Below are 24820 nucleotides of genomic sequence, written 5' to 3'. Positions count from 1 at the left end.
ACTTTTACACCTGTCTGAGTATATTTTTCAAAGGGAAAATACAAAATTTGTCTGCAGTTTGGACATAATCTCCTGATATGGGTGGGGAGAGGGGGTGCTTTCAGCCCCTCATTCTCACAGTCCTGTCTGAAGGGTTGTTGTTTTAAATTCCTCTTGCATCTTCAGGTGTGGCATTCTATGGGTCTCTGTCTCTCCAGTCAGCCACTTAATTTATGTCCACAGTTAATTTTTTTTTGTATCAGCCTGATTTTAAGAAGCACGCTTTAGAATTACAACTCAGTCCTTAGTACTTCAGGGTGCTGACCCATGGTCATTAAACTATGAAGGGATCTTCTAAAATTCAGCTATGGTTCTCTGAATTAGAGATAAAATTTGCAGAAATTAGAATCTTGGGCTGTCTGAAATTTGCTCTGGAAGTTATTGACATCACTTGATCACACTGAAAGCAAGACAACCAAAACTGCAATGTTCTGCTTCTCAATAACTGTTTTGCCTTATCACAATTACAGGCTAGGGAAACATGATGATCTTCTGTTGAATTATCAGTTTACGGTTTATTGTTCTGCCATACAGTGCAGGAAAGATGAAAATAAAACCTTAGCAGGTCAGACTGCATCCAAGGAGCAGGAATGACAACGTTTCAAGCCAAAACCCTTTGTCAGGACTGGGGAGGGCGAGGGAAGCTCAAAAGTAAATAGAGGGAGATGGGGTGGAGCTGAGGAAAGGGTGGGTAAGCTACCCTGGCAAAATATCAGGTATTGTTCCTCCAGATATTTCATCTGGGAACTTACAGCCCCATGGCCTCAATATTGATTACACCAATTTCAAACTCCCTCCACACACAGCCTTATGCCATTTCCAGCCCTTCCCCTCCTCCACCTCACCTCCCTGACCTGACCTTACCTGTCCATGTTCACCTATCTGCTCCACCCTTCCCACTGACCAATTTCAATAACCCCCCAACTTGCAGCCACCTATCACCATCCAACCAAATCTTCCCCAGCACCGCCCGCCACCCCCCCCCCCCCCCCCCCCACCCACCCCATTTACTTCTGGAGCCCTCTCCCCCTCCCCATTCCTGACGAAGGGTTTTGGTCCGACTTTCTTGCTCCTGATTCTGTCTGACTTGCTTTGCTTTACTAGCCTCACACCTCTTGACTCTGACTTCCAGCATCTGCAGTTCTTACTGTCTCCAAGTCACTGAAAATAAAACCTCACTGCCCACAATTGCAAAACAGTAAAAAAAACAACTTTGTTTTTGTCTGAGTAACAACACTATGAAGAAAGTTCATATCACATACTAACTGGTTATGAAGAGACAGGACATGTGAGGCAGGCTGGAAGATGGGTCTAAAACGTACATTTCTTTCATAGTGTACCTCCCTCATCTGATTCTAGCTGCAGCCTACCCGCTTGTCATTCCAAGAACAACTTGCCAATATTAGAGATAGCCAGGAATGGACTGGCCTTCCTGTACAGCACCATTCTTAAAAGACTGTCACACAACAGAACAAGCATTGATATCCGGAGATGTCCTGCATAGTTTTTGACATTTGGGCGGCACGGTGGCACAGTGGTTAGCACTGCTGCCTCGCAGCACCGGAGACCCGGGTTCAATTCCCGCCTCAGGCGACTGACTGTGTGGAGTTTGCACGTTCTCCCCGTGTCTGCGTGGGTTTCCTCCGGGTGCTCCGGTTTCCTCCCACAGTCCAAAGATGTGCAGGTCAGGTGAATTGGCCATGCTAAATTGCCCGTAGTGTTAGATAAGGGGTAGATGTAGATGTAGGGGTATGGGTGGGTTACGCTTCGGCGGGGCGGTGTGGACTTGTTGGGCCGGAGGGCCTGTTTCCACATTGTAAGTAATCTAATCTAATCTAATCTAATTTGCCCTGGACGTGGCAGAGAAGGGAAAATTGGTGCCTAGCTTTGTGGACAAGGACCTATAGATCTTGGTGGATGGGGTGGTGCAGATATGAGATGTGTATGCCATGATACCAGGCCATGTCAGCCTGCTTCAAGGTTACCACCTGAGTCAGCACATTAATGAGGCAAGATGTGCAAATAACCAGCAATAACCCCCTCAACAGACCCAATGCTCCCGATTAAGAATCTTTCTTGCCTTGTTTCCAAATTGCTCCCGCCTTTGCGATAGATCTCACCTCATCGCATGGAACTCTGCCACATTTCTCATCACGGACTTTCATTCAAACCTTTATAGGATTCCGCCCAAAAGGAGAAAAGAATGAAAAAGCAAGAAATTTTGAAAAGTCATAAGCAAGAATTCAAATTACTGCTAAAAATTGGAAAAGGGGTATGTTAAGTGAGACACAATGTTATGAATAAAAAATTCAAATGCAGTTATTCACTAGGGGAAATTAACTTAACCTTTTTACATCCAGGGAAAAGCCATGTTTCTTTTTACATTCTATAATTAAGTTCTGTTTTCACCTTCCGAAAGGCCAAGTTCAAAGTTATAGTTACTAGCTTCATTGTTACTAGGAAAATTTCATTACACCAATTTCACAACAAGGAATCACTAATATATAATAGCATATAAATATGTGCTATTTGTGAACATTTCTCAATAATGTTCAGCCTCATTCATATTTATAAATGGGAATTTACCACCATTGATAATTTAAGGCATTTAGTTGTCATTTAATAATTTACTGTGTTGTTAATTACCATAATAGCAACAGATTGAAATTAAATAAGTCTTTGAATGTGTGAAATGATTTCCACCTACAGTCAAATGCTAGACAATGGAGAAGCATAACTAAACATATTAGGGACCCATGTCTGAAGGAAAGAAAAATGAAACTTTTAGTGAGGTGGTTTATCAAAAAGTAGAAGAGTATTGTAAGATTCCAAAATAAGCTACCACAAAAGAGACAAGGAAACAGTAAGTATTCAACAAGTCAGGCAGCATCGATGGAGAGAAACAAAGTTTGGCTTCTACAACTGAGGAAAGATAAAAATGTAACAGGTTTTCACTAAGTGAAAGGAAATAAGATGGTGGAAGAACAAAAGGGAGGTCAGTGTTTAAGTTGAAGAACAGGAAGAATTAAACGATCTTTCATGGCACAAAAGCCAAAAGAGTGGCAATGGTAAAGAAACTCCAAATGCAAGGTGATGGGATAAACAAAGGAACAGGATTAAACATCACCAGCCACTAAAAATGTGAAACAAAACGGAAACAGAGGTTTTAATCTAAAATAGTTGATCTCAATGTTGTGTCAAGAGGCTTGGAGTGTGCCCAGTCCAAAGATAACGTGCTTTTCCTTGAGCTCAAGTCAAGCTTCTTCATAACACTGCAGCAGGCTAACAACAGAAAGGTCAGAGAGGGAACAGGTTAGAATGACAAAGGACAGAAAGTCCAAGGTTATGCTTGCAGATTTAATTCCACACAACAATCTCAAATCTGCATTTGGTCTCCCATACATACAGGAGATCACATCATGAACAACAAATACATGATACCAAACTGATTGAAGTGCAACTACCAACAAGTCACAATTTCAGTTGGAAGGAATGTTTGGTGCCTTAAATGGTAAGAACAGAGGAGTCAAGAGAGCAGATGCTGATTTTTTTGTAATGCACGGAATATTGCTGAATTTTATGCAAAAGAATTTTAATCCACATCATCTCATTGATTCTGAATACATAATTCTGAATAGAAATAAACATTTAGCAAGAATCAAACATAATTTCTATCACCATTTCTCTATTTTGCAAGATGGAATATCTCTTTAAATGAATAATAAAGCTATTGCAAGTCTTACTTCATTAAAAATGTTGTTCTTGGGATCTGGAGAGATCTAGAAAAGCTATATTCAACATCCATCCCTAACTATCGCTCAGAATATAGTGGCAAGGAGGAAAAAGGATCTGAAGGACAAAATCTGAAAAAAAACTAAAGTATTCTTGAGTCAAGATTTTGGTAATTAATGTATCATGTAAGAATGGAGACATTTCTTGAACCAGCAGTAGAATTATACATTTGCAGCAAGCATTCATCAGCAAGAGAGAAAGGGGCATGCAGATACAACTAATTGGAGTTGGACCCTCAAAAAACTACAAAAAAAGCTGAGAATTCACTTCACCATTAAAGAATGTTTATGTGTTTCTTTGCTTACATCAGCTACAAGTATAAAATCACAGCTTAGTTAAACAGTGCTGCTCAGTGTGTCACAAAATAAGTATTATCCTTACCATTTCAAGGCCTTGCAGGTTTTGGAATGTTCTGGAACACATTGTACTCCTATCCTTTGGGTCCCAATTCAATATATCCATGGAAACTACAGCTTTCTTAAGACCAGTAAACTAAAATTAAACGGGTTCAATTAGACACCATTTTAAACTGGAAGGTGAGCTTATTTAAATTCTTACTGGCAACAATACAGCCTTGATAGAATAATTGAATACTGGCTTGGGAGGAAGAAAATTTCAGGTGCAGATCTTGAAAGGTTAGACTTCAGCTACAGAATGTCAGTGGTGCATGGACTTATTGATCCTTTTGCTAGGCCAAAATAACATTCAGCTATGTATAATAAGCAAATGCCTCAATGAGAGATTTTATAGCATTTTAAATCATACCACACAAAATAAGAACTAAGTAGAGACACCCAAAGATGAAAGGAAAGGTTCCATAGGTGGTAGTAAAGAAAAGCACAAAGCTTTGGTAAAACCTAGTCTCTTGAATAAAATGTAAAAGAAATATTCTCATGTCTCCATAGAAGGAAACCTCAAATGCGCACCTGGAGAAAGAGGTTTGGTTCCCTCCCTTTTTTCTGAAACCTCTCTCAAAGTGAGCAAATTAAAAATCTCACCAACAAAGAAAGAGTTCTTAAAGAATTCTCTCCTAGCATGTCAATCAACTCTACCATCTCCATATAAAACAACCTTAGCCAACTCTAACTGATCTAGGAAGACTCCAGTGTCAATAACTTGTGTGCAAAGTAATTTTAGCTGCAAACCAACTTTGGACAATCTTTGAATAATTCATTTTCCTTATTTTAACTGTTCCTGGGGCAATACACTTCTAACATAACACTTTGCAGAGTTTTTATTTTTTCCCAGACCTGGAGGTTTATGCATTATTTTCAAAAACGGTAATTGTATGCATTTGCACAGTTGACACTCTCTGTTAAATAATTCTAACATCTTTGCTTGAGAAAGCTTTGTTTGCAATGAACTAGCTCTTTATTTATTACTTAGGGAAATGGGTGGACTCATTTCTGATCCTGGGTTATAAACAGTCTTGTTTATAATTGGCAATAGTATCTCCCTTTTTAAATTCAAACATGTCGTGACCAGTGGAAGATTGGAACAGGAAAGCAATAATTTCAACCCTCCTAACTCAGCTGTAATATCACCAGCCAATGAGAAAGACATAGAAACCTAAATTTGCAGTGAAATTGTTGAGACAGTATGAACTAACAAATACTGGGGGTTGGTTAGCTCAGTTGGAAATATGGTTTACAATGCAGGGTGATGCCAACAGTTAAGTATTCAATTCTTATACCAGCTGAGGTTACCATGAAGGTCCCACCTTCTCAACCTCACCCCTAGCCTGAGGTATGACCACCCCCAGATGAAACTACCACTAGTTATCTCTCTCTAATGAGAGGGCAGACCAATGGAACTATGGCACTTTCACAGAATATTACTAGTGGGGAATATCAATTGACCCTAATACAGAGTGGGATAACAATATGGAAAATTTCACAGAAGAGTTTTATGTAGCATGTTGACATTTTTTTGGCCTTACAGTTCAATCCCAACAAGCACGAACATGGCACCCAATTCTGGGCACCACATCAGAAGGGATACGGAGGTTTCAAAGACGATGTAGAAAAGGTTTGCAAGAATGATTCTGGGGATGAGGGACTTCAAACACATGGAGAGAATGGAGAAGCTGGGGCTGTTCTTCACAGAGAAAAGAATGCTGAGAGGAGACTTGGTAGAAGTGTTCAAAATCATAATGGCTCTAAGACAGAACAGACAGAAATAATTCCCAGTGGCAGAAATGTTAATTTTTTATTCTGAACAAAGTGAAGGGTCAAGTTCTTGAATTTACTGCCTGAGAGTATAGTGGAGCTCGAGTCAAGTGTAGTTTTCAAAGGGGAATTGCATAATTTCCTGAAAAGAGAAAGTTTTCAGGCCTTGGGAAAAAAAACAAAGACAAGCTAAATTGCTATTGCAGAGAACTCACACAGACACAACAGGCTGAATAGACTATTTCTGTTCTATGATGCAACATTAGAATTAAATTACTTTCTACACTATAATTTGGTTGAAGGATTTACCCTGGATTTTACAATATGGGTCACAATCTCCCTGAGTAGTGATTACTGGCAAGTGTTAGATTCAATCCCATTGTTTCTAGTTTAACAGAAGACCTATTACATTGGCTATCAGATTCCACCTGGGAGGCATCTCATAATTATTGTCCTTCACCTCATTCAATTAGTCTTGTTGTAAGATAAATTCAAAAGTGTCCTGAATAGACAGATCACATGGCTAAAAAAAGCTGGTGTTGAGGCACCACTTCAGCAGTGGCAGATTCTGTGAAAAAGTACACAAAGCGGGTGGCCAGTATTTTCCCAACCCATTCAGAGGCAGTCTTGGAGGCTAGGGGATGGTAGTGATGGACCAAATGGGTGTGATATAAATTTATAACACAGCACATCAGTCAGGCTCTCTAGCATGTTCCCACCTCCGAGTGACTTTCCCCAGGGCTGGAATGAGAGTGGAACTGGCGCTCACTTGGAAGCGGTTGGACATGCAGTTAAGACACTGAAGATCCCAATGGCCATTGTCAGAGTGAGGCAGGTTTCCCATCATTGATTGAGCTACCTGTCAAGCCAGGACACTGGCAAATCATCAGACGTGACTTCACATGGGAGGTCTGAATGCATAACAATGGAGGGCTTCTAAGCATTTGCTGGCAATAATTCACAACATGCTGCTGTACCTGTCAATTCATGGAGACATGTCTGATGCAATAGCTGCTGTTTCCCTTCGATTGAAGTCAGTTCCATTTTGCCATTCCTGTTCCAAGCCCCTGTGCAGGATTGACTCCATGAAGATGGACATTGGCCACACCCAGAGGCTAAGAGGAATGCACCTCCTGTCCTTGGAACCCAGTATTGACTCGAATTAGGTAATAGTATAATTGGTTACCTCCTGTAAGATTGTACTGGGGTTGCAGGAGGTCAACACTGTCTACTAATATGATTAAGACTATTGCCCGAGATTTTTATAAGTCTAGGCTGATGAATCCAGAGATTCTTTTTTGTCTGTTTCAGCAACAGTTCATACTGTGCCAATTTTACTACGTGAAAATTTTTCTTTTTCAAAATATGGACATCGACAAAGCATGTGTGAGCTTAATTATACATCTGATATTTAACTGTATTTAAAATGGCCCAGTGCCAAAATCAACAATTCTTTCAAAAGCAGTTACTTTTTCTTTAGGTTATGCTGCTCACCCACTTTAAAAAAAAGCATAGTTGGGATTTTTTTTACACAATTCCTTCACCTTTTGTTATTTGAAAATGTGGTAGATAGTGAAGTGCAGCATTTCAAGTCTTTTATACTTGTTGTATAGATGTGCTAGCATTATCTCAGGTACATTACTTGCTGCCTGCCAAAGTAATTTTACAGATAGCTTTATCCAAGAACACCATTGAATATTACAGCTACTTCTTTGGCACTAAAAATGTTCAACAAGGGAATTCCGTTCATGAATGATACTAAAGGATTTGGAAGACAAAGGGTTCAAATGAAGGCAGTTTCAATTGCAACTTTGGTATTTGCCATTTTCGTTGTTTCATCTCTGGAGCAGATATGAGACCTACCCATATGTAATCTGTCTAAACAGAGAAGCTTTGGGTCACACAGGAAACTATTAGGTTTAGACAATCCAGTTGAGCCTCTATGCCAAAACTTGCACAAGGGCAGCAGCTTCCATGACCATTTTATCTGGTGCCAAGACATTACCTGGCGATTTATTACATTCAACTTCACAATTTCATGGCTGGACTTAAGCCCACCAATTCAGTGATGTAGCCGATAGTTCCTTTCCTGATGAAGGGCTTTTGCCTGAAATGTTGATTTTCCTTCTCCTCGGATGCTGCCTGGCCTGCTGTGCTTTTCCAGCATCACTCTAATCTTGACTCTGATCTTCAGTATTGCAGTACTCACTTTCGTCTCTCGTCCCATTTTACCAACCCAATGTTGCAACACATTGCTGGGAGAACAATGTTGTGTTTTGATAGTGTAAAGAAAGTATCCAAATTATCTGGTGTATCTACATTATATAACATCACAACAGAGGAAGATGAAACCAAAAGGCAAAGCCTGAAGTCTGGACTTCAGAAGAAGTGCAAGGGAGAAGAAAGAAGAAATGTTTGACAGTGTTATATAGCCGAAGTGAGTATTGTGTCAATCATTGTTTAATACAGCTTTGATGTGACTCCTATAAATGTGTCCCTTCATGAACAGTCCTACAGTATTAAGCACAATCTCCCAGTCCATAAAAGCAGACAGAACCTGATTAACAATCACTCTTATTTCACACATGCCTATCAACTGGTTATTTTAATGTGTTCCTTCTGTAAATAAAGTTTCACACTGCAACTTAATAATATGCATTCAGTATACTCCCCTACTATTGTGTGGGTTTAAGGAATGCAGCATGACCTACCCAATCTTGTGCTCCTTGTTTTTTTATTTCCATCTCACAGGACAGTAAGTATGAAGGCAGTTTTAATGGGAGAGTTCTTGGCAAACTGATATGTTACATCATGATGCTATGTCATGCTCTGTATGAGAACTATCTTCACATATTCACTACTTAACACTGCTTCATTCCCCAGGGGTTGGTGAACTTGGATGTACAGAGCATCATAAGAGTAATAGAGATGTACAGCACATAAACAGACCCTTTGGTCCAACTCTTACATACTGACCAGATATACTAAACAAATCTCGTCCCATTTGCCTGCACCTGGCCCATATCCCTCTAAACCTTTCCTATTCATATACCCATTCAGTTGCCTTTTAAATGCTGTAATTGTACCAGCCTCTAACACTTCCTGTGGCAGCCCATTCCATACACGCACTGCCCTCTGCATGAAAAGGTTGCCCCTTAGTTCCCATTTAGATCTTCCACCTCTCACATTAAACCTGTGCCCTCTAGTTCTGGACTCCCAGAACCCAGGGAAAAGACCTTGTCTATTTATCCTATCCATACCCCTCATGATTTTATAAACCCCTATAAGGCCACCCCTCACCCTCCGATGCTCTAAGGAAAACAGCCCCAAGCCTATTCAGCCTCTCTCTATAGCTCAAACTCTCCAACCCTGGTAACATGCTTGTAAATCTTTTCTGAACCCTTTCAGGTTTCACAGCATCCTTCCGATAGGAAGGGGACCAGAACTGTATGCAATGTGCGAAAAGTGACCTAACCAATGTCCTTTACCAAAATGACCTCCCAACTCCTATACTCAATGCTCTGACCAATAAAAGAAAGCTTATAAAACACCTTTTTCACTATCCTATCCACCTTCAGCTCTACTTTGAAGGAGCTATGAACCTACACTCCATGGTCACTTGTTCAGCAACACTCCCCAGGACATAACCATGAAATGTCCTGCTCTGATTTGCTTTTCTCTTGCCCATGTCTCCTCCATCATGCATTAGTTTTTAAGTTGCCAAACAACTACAAAGGAGCATAAATCCCAAAATATTCTCAAGCCAGACCCATCTGCTCCAAGTCACAACTGATAGCTTTCTCTAAGTTTGAAGGTCGAGTCTCAAAAGGCTCGGTTACCATGTTTCTAAAGGAAAAATACAAGTATACTTTGGAGCTCTTTCATCAGGGATGCCAGTGGTTCTACAGTGGCCTGACATTTCCACATCCCATTTACATAACTGAATCAAATCCAAAGTAGCAATTCCATAGTGTCTTTGAAATGTCTTTCAAGAAACTCAAGATAATCTCAAAAGAAGTGCCTGAAGATTTTCTATCATTGAGCACTGTTCTCTATGTAACCCCACTGCACTCCACACCACAATCAGCCCCTCCAAAGTGGAAAAAAATCCCTATTCAAAGTTTGGGAGAAGATTTGTAGCTCGGGTGCTCGTTGTTGTGGTTCTGTTCGCCGAGCTGGAAACTTGTGTTGCAGACGTTTCGTCCCCTGTCTAGGTGACATCCTCAGTGCTTGGGAGCCTCCTGTGAAGCGCTTCTGTGATGTTTCCTCCGGCATTATACACTACTGTGACCACTAGGACTCATAACAGCACACAAACTAACAACCACTCTCAGACAACAACTCACCAGGACGAAGGACCCGATACCCAGCATGAGCAAAACCAATATAGTGTACAAAATCCCATGCAAGGACTGCACAAAACACTACATAGGACAAACAGGAAGACAGCTTACGATCCGCATCCATGAACACCAACTAGCCACAAAACGACATGACCAGCTATCCTTAGTAGTCACACACACAGATGACAAGTAACATGAGTTCAACTGGGACAACACTACTATTATCGGACAAGCCAAACAGAGAACAGCCAGGCAATTCCTAGAGGCATGGCACTCATCCACAGATTCGATCAACAAACACATCGACCTGGACCCAATATACCAGCCACTGCAGCGGACAGCTGGAACTGACAACCGGAAGCGGCAGAGACAAATCACTATAAATGTCGGAGGAAACATCACAGAAGTACTTCACAGGAGGCTCCCAAATACTGAGGATGTCACCTAGACAGGGGACGAAACGTCTGCAACATAAATTCCCAGCTCGGCGAACAGAACCACAACAGAATCCCTATATCAGCAGGTACAGAAACAGCTCAGCCTGATCTTCTAGGATATTCTACTCCTTAGCAGTCAATTCTACTTATTTATTCCTCCATAGTTGTGTGGTGCTTTTCACCAGTTTCTGTCTCCAAGTTATCTCCATCTGATTTCCCTGAGGTGCATGTATCTGAGCAGGTACCTGCATGCTCAGGAGTATATGACCCATGGTCATGAGATGGTGCAGCTTCTGCTAGTGCCTGGTGGCAGGGACATCATCTTGGGAAGCCCCTACATAAAAAGAAAAGGAATAAATGTTACTACGGTGCCTGTATTAAATGGCAGCACATAGAGTCCAAGTGGCATCATATTGAGTGCCAGCGGATACTGGACTATTCCATCAGCATGTTAGTGGCTCAGTTTAAAGAGGGAGGACACAGATATTTATAGCACATACCTTATGTGACTTGTCCCAACTGCGTTCTACCTGATTTATACTCATTATTTTCTCAATGCCTTCAACCAAAAGAGATCGTTCATGCTGATTCTAAAGCTAGAGTCTGCTGATATTCAAGAATACTTTGATTCAATCTAGCCTTTTCATTTAAATATAAATTCTTGCTTTCAACATTTGGGGGGAAAAAAAGTACTGCAGTACCTCTCAATGGACGACTTAACAATAATTTCAGGTGTCATGGTGTCAAAAATATTTCAGTGTTGCACAACACTGTCTGTGCCGGTCCATTTCAAGTCAAAATATTATTGATATGAAAGTATTATTATTGATATGAAAGTATTATTATTGATATGAAAGTGCAACTGTGAGGAGATACCAAGGCTTTGCTGGGGTCACTAAAAAACAAAATTAATTTGACTGACAAACTGTAAACAACACTTTTTTTTCTCTTGAGTGGCTTCCTCTTTAGTGAAATGTCATTGTCATCTGCATCCATGATCTGCAGGGATGTAAGGTCAACTCACTTGATGAACCAATTCACTCTTGTGTACATTGTGAGGAAGCAACACTTTTGCACTGCTGTGTTGGCACCCCTACCTCTGAACCAGGACACCCGGGTTCAAGTTCCATCTGGCTCCAATTTGTGTAATAACATCTCTGAAAAGGTTGATTAGAAAATACCTTAAGAAGACTATCATATTTAAATTGAAGTTTTGTTTTTAGTTAGAATGCCACTTGACAGAGCTCCCAATTCGTTAATTTGTTCAGTAATTTCATGTTTACTCTAAAGAGTAAAATGACTGTGGTTTCAACAATAACTCTGTTGACAGCATTCTGACTGAGTGCAGAAGGTTGTCATTTCAGATCCCATTCTGAAAGCATGAGCATAAAAATCTTTACTGGCAGTCACGCACAGTATGAACAAGTGTCAGGAGCTTTGATTTTAATGTCTTATGTGAATGACAGGGTCCAAAAAAACCCCAAATGTCTCAGATCATCTCAAGTGTCAGCTCTCTATTACTTAAACATGATGTCTGCAGGCTTGGGATCGGGGTACCATACACAATCTGGCAGGATCCCAGGGACTTCCATTTTCAGGGCTGATGGGGATCACCAGCAATGATTAATTATCCAGATCAGTATAAATAAAGTCTGAAGGGCCGGTCATGTCTCAGGAGGTAGCATTCTTGCCTTGGTATTAGAAAGTTGTGGATCCAGGCCTTGTTCTGGTTGCTTGAACACAATGGGTGTACAGGAATGCTGAGGGCTGAGTGTCTCAGTTGGTTAATGGCTCACATATGGTTCTGCTTAATAGTAACACATGGGGTCAATTCCTACAGAGGGGATCCACCTCCATGCCCAGCCCTTGAGAGTAAAAGATAATGACAAGCCACAAACAAAAACTGTGAAGAAATTATTTTCAGGTGAAGCATCAACAAGCAGTGTGCCAAGTCCTACCCCATTGGTAGGTGGATAGAGAATCAGAGGGCAGAGATTTAAATGTAATGAGCCAAGGAAATAATACGAACACAGGAAACTGAGGGTCTGAAATGCATTCTTAACTCTTGGAACGTTACTTTAGTTGAGTAAGTTCTGTTGCAGTTTGGCTACAGCTACTGTTGTTCATTTGAGTTACATCACCCTTTAAGGTAGTGTTTCTTAGTTCATATTTATCTGGATTATTGTAGATTCAAAGAATTATTAAGAAGGGCTTTTGCCCGAAATGTCGATTTTTTTTCCTGCTCCTTGGATGTTGCCTGACCTGCTGTGCTTTTTCAGCAGCACTCTAATCTTGACTCACATGTAATAATGCATTAAGTAAACATTTGGCATCAAATTTGTTACTTGACCATATGCCTATGAGTTATTTAACACAGATAGAAGCAAAGGTAAGCCACACAGCCTGTTCCACCATTCAATACAATCATAGCTGACCATCTATTTCAAAGCTTTTGTCCCCATATATCTTTAATCATTGGTAGTTAGAAATCTTTCAATTCCCTACTTTAAACACAGTCAAAGATTGAGCTTCCAAAGTCCTCTGGAGGAGGAAATTCCAAAGATTCACATGTTTCTGAGTAAATAAAAAATTCTCATTTTGGTCCTGAATGGCTTTCCCCTTATAATGAAATTGTGCCCTGTGATCTAACCAGGGGAGACATCTTACCTGCATCTGTCTATCCTGTCTACCACTTTTGTAGGTTTTATTGCAACCACCTCTCATTCTTCGAAACTCGAAGGAATACAGGCTGTTTCCCCAGTCTCTCTACACTGGATGCTCCTGCCATCCCTGAAATAAGTTTAATGAATCTTTGTTGCACTCCCTCAATTACTCTTTGTGCCTGTTTGAGACACTCAGCTTTGAAAACAAGGTCCCCTGAGACAGTTGCCACAGCAACGTACCACTCCCCCAATTCCCATCCTGCCCTCATTCACCTGTGGTATGTGTTCCTCATTGTCCGGGCTTCCAGTAGGTGCATTACTGGCGGTTACCATCATTCACAGTGGCACTCCCTACAACAGGGAGTTGCCCGCTTTTGATTGGCCTGCTGCTCTCAAAGGACAAGATTTCTACCATTGGTCACGTAAGTAAGTGCCTGAATGGCATGTAATACTTTGGCAGTCCTTTCCTAAATGAGATGACAAAAGACTCTTAAGGCTAGGTCCCTATTGCCTGGATTAAGTTCTGTCTTGGGAATCGATGTAAGTCAAATGAGGGTGGGGCAGTGGGTTAAGTGACGTACAACAAATCACTTGCCTTAAATGTAGTTGTCTTTATTTTTAAAATGTACCTCACAGCGACAACCTAATTCATCCTAAATCCCAAAGGATACTTTTTTATTTCTACAGCTGACATCCCTTTTCCTCACTCTAAGTATCATGTTAGTTCTTTTCAACTAGAGCAGTGATGCCCAAGGCAATATACCCATAAGGATAAGAAAAAAGACAGAAAATTACAATGCACTCACCATTTCTTCAAAAATAGAACAGATACAAATATCTACAATTGTTAATGTTTGATGAAAGCTTTAACTGCTGTTTTGATGTAGAGATAAAGATAGAAGTGTAACAATTTAAGGTTTACCATTTATTACACAGAATTACATTTTTTTACGAACATTCAAGTATAATCCAAATAAATTAGGAAATAACTTCCAGTTGTTTCTGTACCCACTACTGCGACTTTACTGTTCGACATAGACAGTAGGAAGTCGGTTAGAAGATGCAATATGATGGGCAAATTTTCAAAATATTCATTCTGGAGTCAGGGGAAGTACAGTGTTTTTCCAGATGTCAGAACGAATGTTTGGGCCTCCTTTTTCCAGCTTCCATACTTAACTCCCAAATCATATCTGTGGAATATCAACTTGCTGGTGAAGGTAAATTTTCTACAGGCAAGCTAAGTCCTTCCACCCAACATCTGTTTTTACCTGCTGGAGAGTCACTTCCTGTTTTGTGCAGACAGCTGATCAGATATTTTCTAACTTGGCCCACTCATCAAAAACCATCCGGGCTTCATACTGCCAAATTTGAAGGGTTCGATTTTGATCCCACTCCTCAATAAAACTAGAGCTCGAAAGATTGAACTAGAACAATATACTAATGGAGAGCAATCCATCTTTGTTCATCAACTTCAACTGTGCCTTGAATAATTTCCCTCTCTGTCTCAATAACCCAGAATTTGGCAGAACTTGGGAATGGACCTCATTGCCTAGCTGGTAGCAGTAAGGGGTAGAGACACAAACACTTGGAGATACGCAGATCGACTTTCATTCTGGAGCTGCGTAGTGGGGATGGGAATATTTCCCAGCTCTGTGTACCCACCTCAGGTGTATGTGTTTGGAAAGGCAGGCCTTTCATGCCAGAATATGGTAGTTAGCAGAGTTGGGAGGAGACATAACTGAAAGTGAATGATAGGAGCAGAATGATATTCAGCAACATTTTATATGACCTCAAGTTAATGAAGGTAGAAAGGGGGAGGCTATGAGGGATGCTATGAAATAGTCTCGAGTTGAGGCAGGGGCAGAATTGGATACATCATAGAGGTGGAAGAAGTGACTTAGTAATAGGTATCTGGCTGGAAACATTCTGGGGTAAAGTATGACACCAAGGCTATGAACAGATGAGTTCAGCCTGAGATTGTTGCCAGTTGGAAAGACAAAATCTGTAGCTATGAGTAAAAAGGTCTCGTAGGATCTAAAGACATTGTCATTGTCTTCTCAATATTGAAATGGAGGACATTTCTGCTCAGTAAGTATTGGATAAGCAACGGATGTGGAAGAGTCCAGAGAGGGTGTAGGTGAGGTAAGGCAGTGTGTCATCAGTATTACATGGAATACTTTGCTGCTGAATGATGTGAATCAGAATGTAGATGAAAAAGAGGAGATAAGAATAGATCCTTGTGGAAAACCAGAGATAAATGGTGTGATAATTATGTAACGGGTACATGATGACTGACTACACAGAGGAAAAGTATTAAAATGCCTTATTTCTATGTGTCTTTAAACATATAGAGGTAGTCAAATATTATGAAATTATTTACTTTTCTGATATCATTTTTTCACATTCTCAGCCTTTGTAGGTTTGTGTACTTTAACCATTACAAATCCATATATTGTCACATTGTTTGAACTTTATTTTATGAAGCTGTTAGATTTGGACTTTTAACTTTAATTTCCTTACTCTCAAAGCAAGTTTAGTCATACAGATGGTAATCCAAGGTCAAGTGCCATATTGCTGTGCTTCTTAATACTGCATGTATGCTATAATTTAAAATATTAAAATATCCTTAACACACATCCCACCCCACTTCATAATGATCACATATTCCCATGGGAGATCTCTTTGATGTGCATTTAATTTCACAATGTTTTCTTAAAGTAAAAAATGTGTTGCATGCTTTTCTAAAAAAGACAATAGATAATTTTTACTGTATTAAAATCCAGATTCATTGCATTTAATTTTAAACATTGCTAGGTTATTTGAAAAATGCGTTAAAATAAAAGTGAAAATGGCATTTATCCAAAACTCTGCATAGAAGAGTTCTATAGCAATATGTTTTATCAACCTTGATACAGAACCATCTCATTTTTAAAGCATGTCAAGTGATGGCAGCTGGCAAGCCATAAGGCTGTCTGAATACTGTCTCTTTGAATAAGAACACTGAAAGAACCACTCATTGGCTTTCTATTCACAAAAAAAAAGATTCAACAGAATACCAAACCAAGAGGTCTTATGGATAAAAGGAAATACAATGCTACCAAGTCTGATTATTTTATCCAATAATTTTGTTATCTCTTAAATAATAGTCAGTTTGCACAGAGATGATGTGGTGGGAAATAGGGAACTACTTTTTAAAAAGGGGAAATTGCCTTATCTGTATCAATTTTGTAATTCTGTTGAACAAAGATATTCTTTAAACTTACCCTATTCACTGTGGGATATGCAATTATCCTCAATTCATCGTCTAGACATAACTGTTTCAGACCATTTTAAGACCCTTGCAACAAGCATACTGCTTTATGCAGGCAAGGTTAAATCGGGAGTAGATAAATTAGCAAAGAACATAATAAAAGGAGTAATAAAAAGAACTTTATCCTCAATCCATTCAAGATGAAGCTAAATTAGGTTTCTTTGAAATGCATATCGCTTTAACAAGGTTAGTGAATTTTAGCAGCTGTCAACATCATAACAAAATACAAATACAATTCTTCCTTATCTCTTTGCTTCCATCTGCTGCCTTGTTATTTACCTTCCTCCATTTACTATGCAGATCTAAATAAGGGATATCAAGGAGGGCTTACAACACAATGGCATCTTAAGCTTCTTCAAGGTATTTGAAACCAAAGCACTGTCATCAAAGACATGCCTGTAATGAACTTCCCCTGTCAAGGAGAGTTTGGTTTTAACACTGCTCTGAAAAGAAATGTCTACAAATCAAATTTGCGGAGGAAAGGAAATGCTTATGAGACTTGTTGAGATGAACACATTGCAGACACTCAGCAGGATCTATGTGCCAGTCAGGAAGAAGGGGATGGAGAAAGGGGGTAGGCAAATCCTCAGTGCATTAAGAGTTAATGTACCTCCTTTCATAAAATACATTTCCCTTAGACCATCCAAACTGTCAAAGCACAGAAAGTTGTTTGACAAGGTCAGAAGGTCAACAAAAGGTTTCAACAAGTTGCTTCAAAAGGCCTCCAAGGGTCTTTAGCCGTTGGTTACAGCTAAGTGGACACTTGAACAAGTAAGGCAAGCCTTTTAGCAACTGATAAATCACAGTCATCATCACAATCAGCAGCTTGGTTGATATTATTTTCCATTGTATCTCTCAGTATTCTTAGTCTTACGATCTCTAGTGAAAAAAAGCAGCAATTTCATGGCGCCCATAACTTAATTTATGATGACAGCTTAGAACATTGTTTCTTTATTTCAGGTTTTGATTCTTCCAGGAGCAATCGATGGCTTTATAAGGTAACACTTCCAGTCAGTTGACTGAAAACAACCACAATGTGCCACCTCCCTTCTGTGACCCCTTTCTTGAATTAAAACTGAGAACTGACCAATTGACGTTTTTTTAGCCTAGGCAAGCAACCACAACTGTGGCATACTTTTAATAATGAATTTCTTAAGTTTCTTTTCATACATTATTAAACCATTTGCTCTAAATTTGTAACAAAACATCAAATGCATTTAACCTGAGTTTGCTTGTCAACACATTGTTTAAAATTAAGCAAAAGTATCCAAGATAAATCTCCAAAGTAATTTTTAAAAATCTCATTCATGAAGAACCTGCTTTAAATATGCCCACACAATTCTTTTTTAAAATGTTTTAATCGCTCATGTTTTACTATGTAACATCCCTTTGAGCATTTAATATGGATCAATCAGCTCCAAACCCAAGTAGACAAGTTGCAGGCCTGAGTGCCTGGAAATCATGCTTCAGGCTCAGCAGATGATAAAACTGAAGTATACAGTGTGTGGCAGCCCCACATGGCAGCCATTAGCTTCTAGGCATGTCAGATTTCTGAATTACCCTGCAGTCAATGACAGCAAACACCTTCCCTTTGTTTTTGCCTCCAAATACAAATGCTGCCTCTTCGCTCCCCTCACCCCTGCTTTCTCATAAAACATTGCAGGCAATCTTGCAGAACAATGTCACAACAGAGGCAACATCTTGTAACCATAGTACTAAAATCACAGTTGTCTTTTTTTTGCTAGATTTCTTTCCAAATGGGCTGTGTTCCAGGCTCATTTGCAACCACAAGAGACTGCCGCCGCTCCTTGTTTAATGAAATGGCAAAACAACAGATTTACATATATAAAAAACAGGTGTTGTAACAGGTTTGACTCCTCTTGACCTAACTCATGTTGGAGAAGTCTATCAGCAACAGCTGTCCCCAAGGTGTCTGGGCTCTGAAGTGCTCTCAAAATTCTACCATCTGTACCACTCGTCACTGAAAAGTGATGGTTTAGATCAGAAACCAGTGAATAAAAATACTTCACTGGCTTTTGACCACTTTAATAGATCCTTTATGTGAATATTCTACACAGACACTATAACAAAAGCAAATTGTGGGAATATTATCATCTATAAACTAATGCTTTTAAAACCCTGTTCAAAAGCGGTAAGACACTTAGCTACATTCGTAATTGTTCAAGCTTGTCTTTTGTATTTTGAGAAATATAAATAGATAGATACACACTCAAATATTAGACTCTTCAGGAACAAACCTGAGCCTGCACATGACCCTAGATGAGTGTTATGACTTGTTCTGGAGCTATGCGAGCAGAAGGTACCACCATATGCCCCAAGCCCCAAGCTGGATGCTCTTTCCATAGAATAATGTGCTTGTCATAAGATGTTAAAGTCACAAATCTGTTTTTTTCCAAACAGGTTTTGCAAGTTGTATCATAAAGTTAAACATGTAATGAGATGAACGCTATGATAATAATTAATTGAACTTAATATCTATTTTAGTATAAATGTAAAATACCAATTCTATTCAGAGTATGAATTTATAATAAGCAAAATTATTCATGCCATGGCATTGCATAATTTTAGATTAGATTACTAGATTACTTACAGTGTGGAAACAGGCCCTTCGGCCCAACAAGTCCACATTGACCCACTGAAGCGCAACCCACCCAGACCCATTCCCCTACATTTAGCCCTGCACCTAACACTACGGCCAATCACCTAACCTGCACATTTTTGGATTGTGGGAGGAAACCAGAGCACCTGGAGGAAACCCACACAGACTGTTTGTTGTATGATGATATTTAAAAGTATCATATAGCTTGAAATTATTCAAAGTTTTCAATGTACCAATATTACTACAGGAAATTTGCAACAAAAAGGACTGCTGACAGTATAATACATTTTCCAAAGGATTCAGCATAGGTTGCAATTATCCCCACCTCATTTTAGGCTAATTCTAATCAAAAGCCATTACTTGTATATAGAACACAATTAAATGAAACATGAAATACACACTGCAAACCATAAAAAATTCAGCCAACTAGAACTTACATTTTAGAATACACCGAAGTTGTACACTTGCAACGCACATACTACTAATGAGGACCACCTTTATCACAGCATCATGGATTTCATTACTTTAATATTCAGATTAAAAAGTCTCAAAAAGTGAACAGAATTTACTCCAGTGTGGCTGATAGCACTGTCAGTCACAATAAAACCCTATTTCTTCCCACCTGTCTAAATCTCAAATCTACTTGTTCCATTCTGTGTAAATATTACAACTAAATATAATGATTGTACATACTTTTATCATACAATATATTTTTTAAAAAGCATCTTTCCTTAGTGTAGATTCTGTACAAAAATAACATGAATAAATAGAAGATGCTGAGTTTTATGGAGTATGCTTCTTTAACACTGAAGGCCATGAATAGTTCACATCCATGATTCTGGTGTTTTCAATTTCACAAAACCGTTTATAATAACCATTATAATAAAACACTATTGCAGGATAATGCATTCTGATTGTGAAGTAATTAAATTATACCGAACAGAAAGTGCCAAACATTTAACGAACCACCAGTGTTGATAGATTTTACAAGACAGGCTTGATGCAATATTTTCATTGTTGATAGAAAATTTAAATGAAACAAATAACTGAACACATTGCATCACAAGTTCAGAAAACTTCATGAGGTTTCAAAATGCTAAACAATTCTCCACTCAGTTAATGATGTGATGTAATGCAACTGAAATTAGTATATTTTAAGAAATATAATTTTTGTTAAGGTTTTAAGTTTTAGGATAGTAATATTTTCAATACTTCAAAGACAAAATCCAAGAGGAGAAAGGTCTTTGTGAAACAATGTTTTGCATGTCTAAATCCCATATCTATAAATTTATCTGAAGCCCATTTATATTCCTGTTCAGTAATCCAGGATCAGTGCTCAAATCTGTGCAGTCATTTGGAGCTGATTCACCCAAGTTATACCGTTTCCATGGAGTAAGTCACCTACAAAAGGCAAATATTTTAAATTTTTCATATATGCTTAAACAAGTACTAATGTCAGCTATGTGCAACAATGCCATCAAGTCATGTGCAACAATTGTGGGTTGAGTCAAAGGCAGGTTCTTCTGTTTACACAGCATTGTTCAAATAAAGACTGGCAAAAGAAGGCTGGCCCACCAAGAACTGACAGACTTAGAAACATTTGTGTGCAAAGCAGGTTGGTATAAGATAGATTTGCATTTAAAATTATCTACACCATTAAATTCCTAATCTCAGTCTCATCATTGTAAAAGGCACTGACTGGAAGATGACAATTATTTCACAGTAACAAGTCCAGTTTGGGAGACCTTACTTTCAGAAGGATACTGAGGCCATGAAATGGGTGAAGAACAGCCTCATAAAGATGAAACAAGAGCAGAATCAGAGAGTCATAGAGATGTACAACATGGAAACAAACCCTTCGGTCCAACCCGTCCATGCTGACCAGATATCCCAACCCAATCTAGTCCCATCTGCCAGCACCCAGCCCATATCCCTCCAAACCCTTCCTATTCATATACCCATCCAAATGCCTTTTAAATGTTGCAATTGTACCAGCCTCCACCACTTCCTCTGGCAGCTAATTCCATACACACATCACCCTCTACATGAAAAAGTTGCCCCTCAGGTCTCTTTTATATCTTTCCCCTCTCACCCAAAACCTATGCCCTCTAGTTCTGGACTCCCCGACTCCAGGGAAAAGACTTTGCCAATTTATCCTATCCATGCCCCTCATAACTTTGTAAACCTCTATAAGGTCATCCCCCAGCCTCCGACGCTCCAGGGAAAACAGCCCCAGCTGTTCAGCCTCTCCTCATAGCTCAAAGGTGGCACAGTGGTTAGCACTGCTGCCTCACAGCGCCAGAGACCCGGGTTCAATTCCCACCTCGGGCGACTGACTGTGTGGAGTTTGCACATTCTCCCCGTGTCTGCGTAGGTTTCCTCCGGGTGCTCTGGTTTCCTCCCACAGTCCAAAGAGGTGCAGGGTCAGGTGAATTGGCCATACTAAATTGCCCGTAGTGTTAGGTAAGGGGTAAATGTAGGGGAATGGGTGGGCTGCGCTTCGGCGGGTCGGTGTGGACTTGTTGGGCCGAAGGGCCTGTTTCCACACTGTAAGTCTAATCTAATCTAATCTAATCTAATCTGGCAACATCCTTGTAAATCTTTTCTGAACCCTTGCATGTTTCGCAACATCTTTCCAACCAATATTCCAGCAGTGGCCAAACCAACGTCCTGTACAGCCGCAACAGACCGCCCAACACCTCTACTCAATACTCTGACCAATAGAATAAAGTTTACCAAACGCCTTCTTGACTATCCTATCTACCTGCAACTTCACTTTCAAGGAGCTATGAACCTGCAGTCTAAGGTCTCTTTGTTCAGCAACACTCCCTAGGACCTTACCATTAAGTGTATAAGTCCTGCTAAGATTTGCTTTCCCAAAATGCAGCACCTTGCATTTATCTGAATTAAACTCCATCTGTCACTTCTCAGCCCATTGGCCCATCTGGTCAAGATCCTGTTGTAATCTGAGGTAACATTCCTCGCTGTCCACTACACCTCTAATTTTGATATCATTTGCAAACTTACTAACTATACCTCTTATGCTCGCATTCAAATCACTTATGTAAATGTCAAAAAGTAGAGGACAAAGCACCATTCCTTGTGGTACTCCACTGGTCACAGGCCTCCAGTCTGAAAAACAACCCTCCACCACCACCCTCTGTCTTCTACTTTTGAGCCAGTTCTGTATCCAAATGGCTAGTTCTCCCTTTATTCCGTGAGATCTAACCTTGCTAACCAGTCTCCCATAGAGTACTCCCGGTGGAGTATTGGGGGCAGATTTCACAGGTCAAGTGTCAGCTGAAAAATGGGAAGCCTTCAGAAATGAGATAACAGGAACTCAGAGAAAGTATATTCCTGTTGGGGTGAAAGGAAAGGCTGGTAGGTATAGGGAATGCTGGATGACTAAAGAAATTGAGGGTTTGGTTAAGAAAAAGAAGGAAGCATATGTAAGGTATAGACAGGATAGATTGAGTGAATCCTTAGAAGAGTATAAGCAGTAGGAGTATAGTTAAGAGGGAAATCAGGAGGGCAAAAGGGGGACATGAGATAGCTTTGGCAAATAGAGTTAAGGAGAATCCAAAGGGTTTTTACAAATACCTCAAGGACAAAAGGATAACTAGGGAGAGAATAGGGCCCCTCAAAGATCAGCAAGGCGGCCTTTGGTTAAGAAAAAGGAAGCATATGTAAGGTATAGACAGGATAGATCGAGTAGAGTACACCTGATCAGGTCCTGGGGATTTATCCACCTTTATGCATTTCAAGACATCCAGCAATTCCTCCTCTGTAATATAGACATTTTGCAAGTTGTCACCATCTATTTTGCTACTTTCTATATCTTCCATATCCTTTTCCATAGAGGCTTCACTTTGGAGGGAATAGTCTGAATTGGTTACATTAAACCAAAGAAAATGGTAAGAGGGAAACTGATAAGAGTTGTTTAAAATTTTTACAGATTTTGATTAAATCAGGAAAATCTATTTTGACGGCTCAGTTAATCTGCGGAAGACCAACATTTTATATAACTTACTAACTATACCTCTTATGCTCGCATCCAAATCACGGTGGGTGGCACAGTGGTTAGCACTGCTGCCTCACAGCGCCAGAGACCCAGGTGCAATTCCTGCCTCAGGCGACTGACTGTGTGGAGTTTGCACGTTCTCCCCGTGTCTGCGTGGGTTTCCTCCGGGTGCTCCAGTTTCCTCCCACAGTCCAAAGATGTGCAGGTCAGGTGAATTGGCCATGCTAAATTTCCCGTAGTGTTAGGTAAGGGATAAATGTAGGGGTATGGGTGGGTTGCGCTTCGGCGGGTCGGTGTGGACTTGTTGGGCCGAAGGGCCTGTTTCCACACTGTAATGTAATCTAATCTAAACTTGAAGCACAAAAGGGAAAATTTGAAGTGATTTTTTTTTAATGCACAGTTGTTTTGGAAGTAGAATTTATGGTATAATGAGATTGACATAAATCATGATGATGCAACTGATCAAATGACTGATTTCATTAAGAGAGAAGACATCAGTCTAGAGTAAGCATTTGAAAAGAGATGTCTTGGACATTACACTAGGGAGCTGCATTCCTGAAGCTACTATGTATAGATGTAAAAAGAGGAATATTACAACACATAAGGAGTTGAAAACCCTTACTTAGTACTAAGAGTAAATTGGCTCAGGAATAGAGTACGTGCAGACACTCAGCCCAAGATAATGCGGGCATGTATATCCACGTATTGGCAGCAGTATTGGCTTAATGTATAAATAGCATATGGCAGCAGCTATAAAAAGAAACTTGTGCCAGCGTTTAAAGTTAAAACGGAGATCAAAGGATTCAGCTGAAAAGCAGCATTCTACAAATTTTCTTACCACTGCGCAGACTCTGAGATCCATACGGAATTGGAAGTCAATGCCAGTATTTGGCATTGGCAGAACATCAGAGCAGCTGGGCACACAGCTGAAAGGGACCACTGCTGAAAATTTAAATCTCAGAAAGCAGGCAAAGATCTCAGAAGAGTTCCTAGAAAAAAATAATGGAAAAGAACTTGCTGAAGGTATGGGAAAAAACCTTGGAAGGTCTATTATGACAGGGCAATAAAGCAGGAAGACTCCAATGCCTAAAAATAAGAACTTCAGAAGACTTTAAGGTCTAGCAACAATCTCATTAAATTTAAAACACATCAATGGAACGCTTCCATAGTAAGAAGGAAATATCCAAACGATGAGTCAGGCATGATTGTCCATAAGGATGGCAGGTTCAATACAGACTTTATCATTAACTCAACCATTTGATGACATGAAGGCCCAGTTGAGGCCAAAACTGGATGCTCCGGAAGCAAGGTTTATGTGTTCTAGAACGGTTTCAGAATTACACATAAAGGAACAGCAACATCATGACAGCACGTTTTTTGATATGTTGTGACTCCCATGACTGATAACGTTCAAGAAAGATAAACCA

At 39.8% G+C, this 24820-nt stretch overlaps 1 protein-coding gene across 8 annotated transcripts in view; it reads right to left on the bottom strand.

Annotated features, from left to right (window-relative positions):
- foxp2 (forkhead box P2) overlaps positions 1-24820 on the bottom strand; it is an 808606-nt gene that overhangs the window by 729723 nt on the left and 54063 nt on the right. For 5 of the 8 annotated variants that reach the window (XM_072551474.1, XM_072551463.1, XM_072551465.1 and 2 more), the window contains exon 2: positions 11025-11113. The exons of the other annotated variants lie outside the window; for them this stretch is intronic. The gene's annotated coding sequence lies outside the window, so the exon portion shown is untranslated. The remainder of the gene's footprint in view (positions 1-11024; positions 11114-24820) is intronic. 8 annotated transcript variants of the gene reach the window in all.

The sequence above is a fragment of the Chiloscyllium punctatum genome, chromosome 32, assembly GCF_047496795.1.
Source record: "Chiloscyllium punctatum isolate Juve2018m chromosome 32, sChiPun1.3, whole genome shotgun sequence".
Taxonomy (NCBI): Eukaryota; Metazoa; Chordata; class Chondrichthyes; order Orectolobiformes; family Hemiscylliidae; genus Chiloscyllium; species Chiloscyllium punctatum.
The sequence above is the reverse complement of the archived record's forward strand: the minus strand, read 5'-3'. Positions and strand labels throughout refer to the sequence as shown.